This window comes from Paramormyrops kingsleyae, chromosome 17 (assembly GCF_048594095.1).
Source record: "Paramormyrops kingsleyae isolate MSU_618 chromosome 17, PKINGS_0.4, whole genome shotgun sequence".
In the NCBI taxonomy this organism is placed as follows: Eukaryota; Metazoa; Chordata; class Actinopteri; order Osteoglossiformes; family Mormyridae; genus Paramormyrops; species Paramormyrops kingsleyae.
In genome coordinates this window covers 24608564-24620631 of record NC_132813.1, presented here as the reverse complement: position 1 = coordinate 24620631, position 12068 = coordinate 24608564, and the positions used below count along the sequence as shown (strand labels likewise).

At 42.4% G+C, this 12068-nt stretch overlaps 1 protein-coding gene and 1 long non-coding RNA gene across 2 annotated transcripts in view; both read right to left on the bottom strand.

Annotated features, from left to right (window-relative positions):
- The window catches only part of sphkap (SPHK1 interactor, AKAP domain containing), a 130301-nt gene extending 124093 nt beyond the window's left edge, over positions 1 to 6208 (bottom strand). The window contains exon 1 of the mRNA XM_072701136.1: positions 6025 to 6208. The gene's annotated coding sequence lies outside the window, so the exon portion shown is untranslated. The remainder of the gene's footprint in view (positions 1 to 6024) is intronic.
- Positions 6209 to 10451: 4243 nt separating this feature from the next.
- Positions 10452 to 11162, bottom strand: LOC140578936 (uncharacterized). Its single transcript, XR_011983217.1, has 3 exons — positions 11130 to 11162; positions 11017 to 11053; positions 10452 to 10816 (listed from the first exon to the last, which is right to left on the bottom strand). It is a non-coding gene; the product is annotated as an uncharacterized lncRNA (long non-coding RNA).
- Between the last annotated feature and the right edge of the window lie 906 nt (positions 11163 to 12068).

The window sequence follows — 12068 nt, the reverse complement described above, 5'->3', positions numbered from 1 at the left end:
CCCGCTCGTCCGATACTATCGTGTGCCACGCCCCCTCATTAACCTCGTGTGGATTCCCCATGTTTACCAGCTGTTTTCTGTTGCTGTTATTAGTATTTAGTCTGTGTTTCAGTTTGTATCCCCAGTCCGGTCATTAACATTGCATGTTGTTTTGAGTGTATTAGCCCGCAATAAATCCTGTTTCATTCATTTCCATGGCTCCTTCGCTTGCTTCCATGTACCGTATGTGTCAGAATGACCAGACTCAAAACCAAGATCCCTCGCCTCACAGAGGAAGAATACCTCAGCTTGGTGGACGAGGTGATCTACTGGCTCCAGCAGCCCGAGGTATTGGGAGACCCAGCTGCCAGAGCCCTTGCCTTCCAGTCGAGAGAGATATTGGAGGAAATCTCCCCGTTGGAGGATCCACACCGCACAGAAGAAGTGTGGCAGAATCTGGCGCAACTGAGAGGCAAAGCCGAGGACAACTATATATGTACCTGGACTGCGGAATGTCTCCACCCCCGCCGTTCAGACAATCTGAACCTTCCGCTCACCCCACTGCTTCCGTACGCAGAAGAAAGAAGTGGAAGAACCAAAGATGGGAGACACCAGAGGTCTTCTTAGGGGCTGTCTCAGTCTCCGCTGCCTGCCCTCCTGCGTGTCGGGAGGAATCCCTCCCGGTGCTTAATCCGGCAGTGTTTGCTCTGGATGTCACTGCCACTTTGCTGCCGGGATCAGCAGCTTGTCCCTTCTTAGGGACACGCCTGGCTCCTAAAGGGGCCAGGTTTTTTGGGGATGCACCAGTTCCTGCACCACCCCCCGTGGTTCCTGTGCCGGAACCACGGCAAATTTTCGGTCAGTAGACACAGTGATGTTATCCAGTTTGCGATCTATAGCCATAGTCTGAGCGCCAACAGCTCTGCCAAGTCTGTCATCCCGGCCAGCCTAGTGGGGCTTTGAGCGGCTGTGACCGTTTTCTTCAATTTCCGATAAGCCAGGGCAATGCCTAATCCAATCAGCATCAGACCTGTAATCATGGTTCCGAATAGGTAAATGTCTTCGATGTCCTCCACGGAAAGAGCTGCCAGACACACAAACCTCCACTTCTCACATCCGTCCATCGTGTAGCCAGCTGCGTACGTTCCTGCAGGACAGTCAGGTTCCCACGAACCTGGGCTTCTCATCGAGAAGATGGTGTCAATTGCGTTGAGAGACCAGTTGATGAAATCCATAATTTCCTTATTTTTGAAGAGCAGGGCTGAGAGAGTCTCTCAAGTATAGACAGTAGACTAGACAAGACGAGAGGAGCAAAGCAGGGAAGATAAGGAGAGGGAGAGAAGTGTGTCCGCCTCCGTTAAGAGCCAAGTAATAATTTAAAATTAAAAATATATTGTTTTCAGAAAATTATTCTGCAAATGATTCTATTCAGGAAAACTGTTCAATAATGTTTTTGTGTCATTGGTTTGTGTAAACAGACCTATGCAACTTTTAACAGAAAAATTTGCAATGTTATTTCTAAAATTATTCTGAGGATTATTCTATTCAAGAAGCTGATTTTAAAGACTGTTTGGTAACATTTTACTTGCGGGGTACAAATAATATTGTAGTACTCTCACTTAATGTATTAATTAATTAACCAGAAAATAAGTGTTAATTACATACCGATCCCATGTTTGTTCATGATTTGTATCTGAGTAGTAACTGAATTAGTTACTTAAGTGTTACCAACTGTAGCTTAACTGTTACTTGACATATGTTTTATTTCTACTAATTAAATAAAAATGTATTTAATTTTATATTTATTTCTGGTGTTTTATTATATATCCTTGATAATCGTATGTTTCACTTTGACGGGTTTTATTAGGTGGATAAAGTCAACATTACTTCAGAATAATAAGCATAACCCAAAGTTTCAAGTAGCCACTTTGGCACTGCATTTCAGAACCATCCCTGGTTTAGCTGTTTCTCAAAAAGGCTGGATCCAACTTTTTAAAATGATTACCAACCAATTTCAAAGCTGTTATTTTTCTGTAAGAGAATATTCAAGGGTCTGCCTTAGACTGGTTTATTTAATCTTAGGAACAAAATTTTGTCAGTTAATACTGGTACCCTATTTAATCTTGACCGTTGATGTGTGTGACATTCCCCAAGGATCCATTCTAGGGGCAGTCCTTTTCTCATTATATATGCTTCTATGACACATTCCTTCCACTGTTAAGCAGATGACACACAGCTTTCTTTCAATCCTTCCAGCTCTTGCTCATAAAAAAAATCTACTTGAATGCTTTAAGGAGATTAAAAGGTGGGCCCATAATTTCCTTCACCTAAATGAGGAAAAATCTGAAGTTATTTTATGTGGCCAGCACAATGGCATTGGTACTCTATCACAGAACCAGACAGACAGATAAATTCAGTTGCTATGAAGAGCTTCTTCTAACTGAAGAAAGACAGCTTCTTTCCCGTGGTGATCTTGAATAAATTTATTCATGCTTTTATCTCGGATTATTGTAACTCTCTGTACAAAGGTGCTAGCCAATCAGCTTTATCAGGCCTACAACTGGTTCAAAATGCAGTTGCTTACTGGCATTTAGAAAAGGTATAAACACTCCATACTCTTCAGTGATGTTCTCCAGTGACATTCTGTATTAAGAATTTTTGTTTTTTAAACTCTAAACAGGTTGGCCCCATCATATATCGTTGCATTACTTCACCCCCAAACCAACCAATCAGCTCCATCTAGCTGTTGCATGTACCCCGTTGAAGATCAAGGGTGATCGTCCTTTTGCGTTCGCTGAGACAAACTTGGCCCGTGTACATCAGGTCTGACCTTCACTCACTACTTTTAAGTGAAGGTGGAATATGTATTTTGACTGCTTAGCATTTGAAGCAGCTAATGGGTAAAATGTGATCAAGTGGTTATTTTTATTTCAGCATTAATCTATTTCTTTTTTCTGTTTATTATGTATCCCTCTATACCCAGCCCCGGTGCCAGCACCATTTTGCCAGATGGGCAATGTGTCGTACATGAAGGGGCACAGTTATAACTCACCAAAAGACACACTAATAATGTTGTACATCTTAATTTTAGTTTGCACAAATAAGACCACACACATCTAAAACAAAGTCAGAAGTTGCCAAAAAATGCACAGTGGCTATGTTCTAATCTTAAGAAAGCTAAGAAACAAACCTAACCTGTCAGAAGAGTTGAATGTCCATTTTACCCCATAAATGTGCCGTGATATTAAATGGACGAACTCAAAGGCAGGCGTTAGCAGAAACAAAGGGGGGTTTCTTGGGATCAAAAACAGGAGCAAAGGAAATAAACAGGACCATGAGGGGTCATAAAAAGAAGGCTAGTATGGGGAGAACGCAGGCAACAAGAGGATTGATGTCAATGACCGGACTGAGGAACACAGGACTGGGAAGCACTTAGATACAGGACTAATGAGGGGCTGACACGATACAAGTGAGGTTGGTTAGCACAATAGGGTTGGGGATGACGATAGAGACACACTTGGGAAGAATCAGAAGGGATCCAGAGGACCAGCAGCGACCCCTGCTGGTCATACTGGGGGATGGACTGCACAGACAGTGACAAAATGTCCATATATTTGCTCTCAGTAGCCTACAGTTATATGCTGTAATTCAGAAAATTGAGTCTCTGCTCACCTCCAAATGAATATTTTAAGCAGTCAAGTGTTTTGTGTGTTTCATTTACTGTTCAATAATAAACTACTTATAATATCAACATGGAATCAATTAATCTCAGTTCAACTTTTCATTTATTTATTTTTACAATGTATACAATATTTCCATATTTATTGATTTTTGGAATCTTGTTTTCCCATTTCGCAGGCCAGGCGCAGTGGGAGGGCTTGAGTTCATCTCGGAGTAGGCTAAGCCTGTCAATGCCACACTGACACGAGGCCTGTCTGTACCTACTGATGTACAGTATTGTACAGCATTTTGGTTCAATATGAAATGAACATACATCCTATTAAACTAATGATTTTAAAACATTTTATCTTGTTTTGTGCTATTAGTCCACCCCATACATTCAAAAACCTACTGTGAATTGCCGAACCCGCAGTACCATGCATGGAACCCATATTTAACGTGATTTTCGTGTACATACATGTGGTAAAGGTTAATTGATCAATTACACACAGTAACCAACATTAAATGTAATAATAATAAAGTACTATAGAGTGCTGTACTTTCTCTGTCTCGTGAAGTATGGAAACTTTGGAACCACTTAATATTTTCACCAGTTAAGATTCAATCGGCTCTTGGCCTTCTGTCGAATCTCCTCAAAGAAAGGTTGAGTATAGTTAGTCCATGCGACTGATAGGTTTTCAGTTTAGATGCCCACTACACCATCTTCTCTGATATGACCTTTTCTGGAATGTACATCTTTTCCACATCTCCCCACTCCTCTGCTCATTCTTTACCCCTCAGGTGAATTCAACCCATGCCAGTCCTGCTGTCTCTCAATATGACTGATTGATTGATTGGTTGATTGAAGCTTTACTAATTGTGTCTCTTTGTTCAGTCCTACCTGACTCACAGACCATGAGAGCAATTAAGATTTCCTCATGTAAGGAGATGAAAAAAAGACTTAACTACTGTGATAACTGCTGCCATGATGCACATTATACATGTTAAAATATTTAACTGAGGCTCTGTTTTCCATGATTTCCTGGTGGCAGTACAGTGTGAGCAGCTGCCCGAGTCTAACTGTCACAGCATACCCTTTCTTTACTGGAAGTGCACTCACAGTGCTGTGAATGAGACTGTAAGCTTACATGTGTATGTTCAGGACCTGAGTAAGGTCACATAAGCGGTTGACTAGGCTGGGAAGCATAATATAAAACCATGAATTATCTGCATAGTTACATTATGTTTGCACGGGTTGAGTTCAAAAGCCATACATCACTGATGGCAGTAACATATTACATATTAAATGAAACACACAGGCAGCCAAGTATTTCACATAATTTCACACATAATCACAAGGATTGACACCCACATGAACCACACACAGAGCTGCAATATATATGTAATACATTGGAGAGGAGCTATAACAGGTATACCTGTGGTAGGAGCAGCGGGTGTATGTGAGAGGGTTAGGTTGAGTAAGGATACACAAGACACATACTACTTTACCCAACCCATAGCTTTTCTGTTTTTGTCTTTCTCAAGGAAATTTTGAATTCAGATGTAAAGGTGTCTTTGCTTCGGAGAAACACAAACACATTCAGGCACCAGAGGAAATTCTCATGAGGCTAACACTTTGTTTGGAGATATAATGAGTATTTCCTAGGGCTGAAAGATAAAGCTTAGTTAAGCCCCTCTGTGACCCTTCAGACCCCAGAGAGATAAATCATCTCCCTTGCCAAGCCACACAGCTCTTTTTAAATCTTAAATCCTAAACCAAAATACAATGCACAGCAGAAAATATATCAGTTATATTTTTCTATCTATAATATACTATTATGACGTACTTAATAACCCATAAATGTAAAAGTTCACATTTAAAAATAAAAAATTGAAGGGCATATTTGTATAATACTCTTCATATTTGGCATCATCATTATCATCACTTACGATTCTCATTAATGCATACTCATATATCAAAAGAATGTGTGTATTTTTGTGAGTTTACCCATTTACTTTTTAAAAGAAAATTTGAAAAATGCAGATTTTAATATTTATTTGTTCTCTGGGCTCTCAGTGTTACATTATGAAAATATTATACAGAGTTTTGGGTGATGTGGTGGACGTCCTCAGGGCTGTGTCCCTGTACGTGACTAGGTTTGTCACAGTGGGGTGCATAGACATGGAAATGGCTTTCATCACATAACAGCTACAGTACACGCATCTTCCCAGTGTAGAGTCAGAACACGTCTCCCGCAAAAAACATCAGTCTCATACTGCATCACACTCTGTTAATACTGCACACACTCTAAGTCCCCTAACAGGATGGATAAATGCACACAGACATATCCAACAGCAAAATCAGTCAATGACAGGAGTACTCACCAGGTGTAATTTTTTGATAATTTCCCCCTGCAAGCCTAGAATAGTAAGCCTGCTATCTTCTTTCATTCTCACCTTCTCCTTTGTCCATCCACGGTGGAGATCCCCACCCCCTCCTTGTATCTGTCGCTGGGTCTGGTGGGAGTCTCAGTGTGGGCTGGGCTTCTCTTGCTAGGAGCTCTTGGTGCCTATGTTCTGGTCCGTTCTTGTATGGAAGCCTGCTTGTTGTGAAGCTGTTAATCCCTGGGGAGAAATAACTAGTGCTAAAGAGCAAGAAGGGAGCAGAGAACAACATCCTAACTCTCTCTCACAGACACATGAACGCAACACATAAGCACAAAACTTGAAGTCATGCTGTCTGACTAACAAACAAGAAGTATACACATATCACACAGGCACATATAAATAAACAATAAATAAAAAATATAAATAAATTTTCACATTCATGGCGCATTCAGCCAATTTATCTGCATAGGTAGCAATTAGCACAGGAGGCATGGGAGATGAGTGTTCAGATAAATGCCTCTTTAGGGGCATGGTTTATTTAGGGAAAAGGAGCAAAATATATAAAAGGACTGGTGGTGACAAAGGGCTGTGGTAACCAGTTCAAGGGGAAGCAACTCTTCCCTCAAATGGACATGAGTCCTTTTGATGAGGACTCATGAGGCCCAGTCAAGAGGTTGCAGTCCATTCAGGGAGGTCATACTCCACACTGCCTACATACAGGGGCAGGGAAAGCATGCAGTCCTTTCCTTTCTCCCCAGGCTTCTTCCTAGCCTGCCAGCCCTATCCTGGTAGCATACTATATGACCATGGTGCATGGCAGACATACATACTGTACATACATACACATATATATATACATACATACACACACACATATATATATATATATATATACATACATACACATATATATATATATATATATATATATACATACATACACACACCAATCAGTGATAGCATTCAAACCACTGACAGGTAACATTGATTATCTTGTCACAATGACAAATGAACAGTCAGTTATTGAAGTTGATGTGTTGGAAGCGGGAACAATTGGCAAGCATAAGGATCTAAGCAATTTTATGAGCAATTATCAACCTTGATAGACTGACAAACAGAATGATGTAGTTCGCCCAAAGTATGTTTAGGCAAGTCATGCTAATGACAAGGAATCGTATCAACGTCATATAAGGTCCATGCCTAGAAATAATACATCTATATATTATATAATATGTAATAATACGCTACATATTTCTGGCCTCACCCATGGGTGATGGTGCTGCACTGTCAGTGTCAAGATCTGGAGTGATTCCTGTTAGGAATGTTTTGCCTATGATGGCAGCAGTTTTACCATCCAGAGGTGACACTGACAGGGTGCTGGGGCCACCCTCTATCACACAGATGTGGGATCTGTGGGCTGCAACCCTTTTTTTCGTGCATATTTTCTGATGGAATCACTTCTTTCTCACCTCTGTTGCTGTTTTCATTACAGGTGACACAGCATTAACTGCATTTGCCCCCACTCCCCATGCTGGGTTCTTCTCTTTCTTTGACAGACCGCTAGCAAAGTTGTCAAGTTGCCAAACACCGCTGTGCACCTATTTGTTTTTTTTCTCTTTACATCCAGCAAAACTTTCACCTCATATGCAGTTCCATTATTTATATCTTTATCACTTTATTAATGTTAATAATCTTGATCTTACAGTTTTTCTCAGTTGCTTTGGTGCATTTCTCACAACAGAATTAAACTTTGCACAACAGTTAGTTCAACCTCCACAACATGTAGTCGTTTTGGCACAACCTAGTGGCGGTTTCATGTTCCTTTGGACATGAAGCAGTTGAGTAAGTACAAATATCTAAAGAATGGTCACTTTTGACTTGCTATTCATCACTATCTCCTTGCTTTTATCATGAATGTCACAATTATTTATACTTGTACCGGTTGAATAGTCATTGTCCTTACAACTAATAGTCTTCATTTCATTGCTTGTGTCATTGCACTCAAAAATGTTGAACATCTTGTCAAACAATTTGTACACCCATTTTGAAAACCCTATTTTTAAGGAGTTTCCATGAAAATCTCCATAAATTACTTTTCTCAGGTAAACCTTATCTCACACTAATGAAAATTGGTGTGTGCTACTCTTACTTGCAACCAATGAAAAGCCTCTTCTACCCAGTCACAGGTGAATCACGTTACAGTATCCCCTACTCTACAAGTATATATATAATGTAAACCAACAGACAGGATTGGCATGAGGTGCATACTGAATCTACAAAACTGCAGAACATGGAACGTCAGCCTTGTGGAAGAGGGGTGAGGATCGGTGGAGGACGAGGACAAAACCGGGTAAGAAGAGGCCAACCACATAGACACGTTCCTGACGAAATCAGGGCAACACTTGTGGATCATGTGATAAACCATGGCCTCACAATGGCCGAGGCTGGTCGAAGGGTGCAGCCAAATGTTGGGAGAACTACTGTAAGTTCTATTATTCAGACATTTCGTCGGGACAACAGGTGTGCATACTGTAATGTAGTTATTCAGCACAAACTAATTTGCTCTGCACTTTCATAGTCATACAGGAGACTTGCATTAGGACATGACCTTATAGATCTTTACATATAGACGTACTGTAACTGAAGCGCAGACTTGGCCCAGGTGTGGCATAGTGTGCTGTGGTACAATACAGTAATGCTGTAAAGAAAGGAGTTTTGAATGATAGTCCTGTAACAATTACTGTAAGCATGTTTGCGCTTATTCATGTTTGTGTTTTTTCATCTGCATCTCAAAAAGGACTGCCAGACAACCTAGAAGAGGTGGAAGAGGTCCACTTTTGACTCCGCAGCAAGAGGAAAGAATTTGTGCAATGGTGGCTGCAAACAACGCTTTGAGACTGAGAGAAATACAAAGAACTGTCGTAGAAGATGACACCATCTTCGGAAATATTCAGTCAATATCAATTTCCACCATAGACAGAGTCCTCAGACGGAATCAAATGTCCATGAAGCAATTGTACAAAGTACCATTTGAACAGAACAGTCATCGAGTGAAGGAGCTCCGTCACCAGTATGTACAGGTAAAACATGTTTGCATATGTACCTCTGTTTACTGTAAAAGTTTAGCCCATGTACTGCACTTACATTTATGCATGTTACTGTAATCCTATTTACAATTCAAACTGTACAATCTGTTGTGCCAAATGCACCATTACAGACTTTTTTATTCTTATCCTTTGTATAGCGTATCCTGGAATTAGAGGCCAGGGAACCCCTGCACACGTTTGTATATCTTGATGAAGTGGGATTCAATCTCACAAAAGGCAGACGGCGTGGACGAAATCACATTGGAGAAAGAGCCACCATTGATGTCCCAGGTCAACGAGGAGGAAATATTACAATGTGTGCAGCAATCTCAGAAAATGGCGTTCACACCCATATTCCTCGTATTGGTGCATACAATACACAACACCTGTTGGCTTTTCTGGATGCTCTTTATAGGGACCTAATCCCACAAAATGAAAGAGATGATCCTGGTGACAATTGGACAATGTATGTAGTGGTTTGGGATAATGTTAGCTTCCATCACTCTGCTGTAGTCAGGCAGTGGTTTGCAGCACACGACAGGATGCTTATGGAGTTTCTTCCTCCTTACACTCCATTCCTAAATCCAATTGAGGAGTTTTTGTCTTCCTGGAGGTGGAAGGTATATGACAGGCATCCACATACCCAAATGACCCTGCTAGCAGCTATGGATGCAGCTTGTGATGACATCACAGCAGAGTCCTGCAGAGGGTGGATTCGACACTCCAGAAGATACTTTCCCCAATGCATCGATAGAGCTGACATTCGCTGTGATGTTGATGCAAATATGTGGGCAGACAGACGGGAGCGTCTAGATATCAATGATTGATATGCAGCAGTGTCTGTTTTTATTCTGCAATTTGCCCATATATATGATTCATTGTGGGCTTTTATGTAAATTAATATTGGCGTACACGCAGAGTCACATTTAGAATGCGTCAGACTTATGAATGTGTCGCGGCGCTAACCTGCGAGTTTGGGGGAACCACCTCTTAAGACACCGACTACGCCACCCTGGGAATTACACCCAGGGAAATAGTTCCTAACACTCCACAAAGAAAAGCACTCAGGTCCGTTATACATGACAATAAAACACCGTCCACAATACAAAGTACAACCTCCGGGCTGGTGCACACAGGACAGGAGGTAAAGCAGTCAGGCAGAAGATGGCATCCTAGAACAAAAGCACTACAACCTCCATGCACACATACCAGGGCCCTGGTGACTGATTGACAGACAGACAGACAGACAGACAGACAGACAGACAGACAGACAGACAGACAGACAGACAGACAGACAGACAGACAGACAGACAGACAGACAGACAGACAGACAGACAGACAGACAGACAGACAGACAGACAGACAGACAGACAGACAGACAGACAGACAGACAGACAGACAGACAGACAGACAGACAGACAGACAGACAGACACTCCCTTCCTCCCTAGTGGCGTACAAACCCAGAACAGTCTTTAAAACACACAAAACTAAAAAAACCCTAGCTCTAAACAGGTACACCTGGAAGAACCAGTTAAAACAGAATTACAATCCACATTCACAATATAACCAAAGAGGCAAAGCAGCAGCAGCAACTGTAGGGCAGGCAATCCAGACCACAGCTGTAATAGAGCAGGCAAAACAGCAGCACTTAATGGCACGTCATGATCTTCCCAACCGGCCGGATAAACTCCCTCCGCATTGCCTGCAAAAGATGACGCCAGGCAAAACAAGTTAATTAATACACATAAATCACTGACCGATCAAACTTACCAGCGAATTTGCAAAATAAGCCCGTTACAGTCGCCAGCACCACCGTTTACCCCCAGCAACGCGCACCCAGGCACAACCGTTTGAATTAAGTTAGCCAAAACAGAATGGAGTAACATACCCACCGCCACCTACCAAACAGTAGCTTCCAAGGAATCCGTCGTATGCAGATCTATAAAATAAACCATACATTCAAACAGCCGCGAGAGTGACTTACAAGGACAGACACGAAACAGCCCGCTGCATACCTTTAAACAGCGAAGTCAGGTAACCGGAAGAACACCTTGCTAGCGTTAGATCCCCAGCCAACCACTGCCACTTTTATAGGGTGCTACCTTGAAAGCCAATGATCGCTCTGCAAATTTAAAGGCACAGCGATCCGAAATAGCCATTCTGCCACAATCGTTTATTTTGTATGGGTGTTGTCACGCCCCGATCGTGCTGCTCCTCCTGTGCCACGCCCCCTCGTTAACCTCAGTCAGTTCCCAGTGTTTTGCAGCTGTTTTCAATTGTTTGTCCTAGTTCGATGTATTTAGTCCACCTGCGTGAAGTTGGCCCCCCATATGTTTCAGATTTCAACCAAACTGATCTCAATCGTATGTGCTGGATTGTGCCGTTAAAATTTTTGTTTGTGCTGTTTTAGTTTCTGAGATATAAATGTTTGTTTACATGGTGACGTCATCAGCGTGAAGTTGGCCCCCCATTTGCGTCTGATTTCCACCAGACCGATCACAGTCGCGTGTGCTGCATTTGTGCTGGTTTGTGCCGTTAAAACTATCCTTTGTGCTGCTTTAGTTTCTGAGATATTAATGTTTGTTTACATGGTCACGTGACACCAGCATGAAGTTAGCCCCCCTTTTTTGTCTGATTTCCACCAAACCGATCGCAATCGTATGTACTGCGTTTGTGCTGGTTTGTGCCATTAAAACTGTCCTTTGTGCGCCTTGGCCGGCGGCAGCTACGCCTTCGTCAGCTGCGGCTACTGCTCCCTCCTCCCCTTCGCCTGGGTCCCCTTCCACTCCCTCCTTACCCCGTCCATCCGTCCCTCTGCCCTACTCCTCGCCGCCAGTGGCGTTTCCTCCGGTTCCCTCCTCGCGCTCGCCGAGGGTCCCTCCGGCTTCGGCCTCACGGTCGCCTGCTGCCTCTTTGGCTTCCACCCCTCGCCTGCCTGGGTTCCCTGCGGCTCC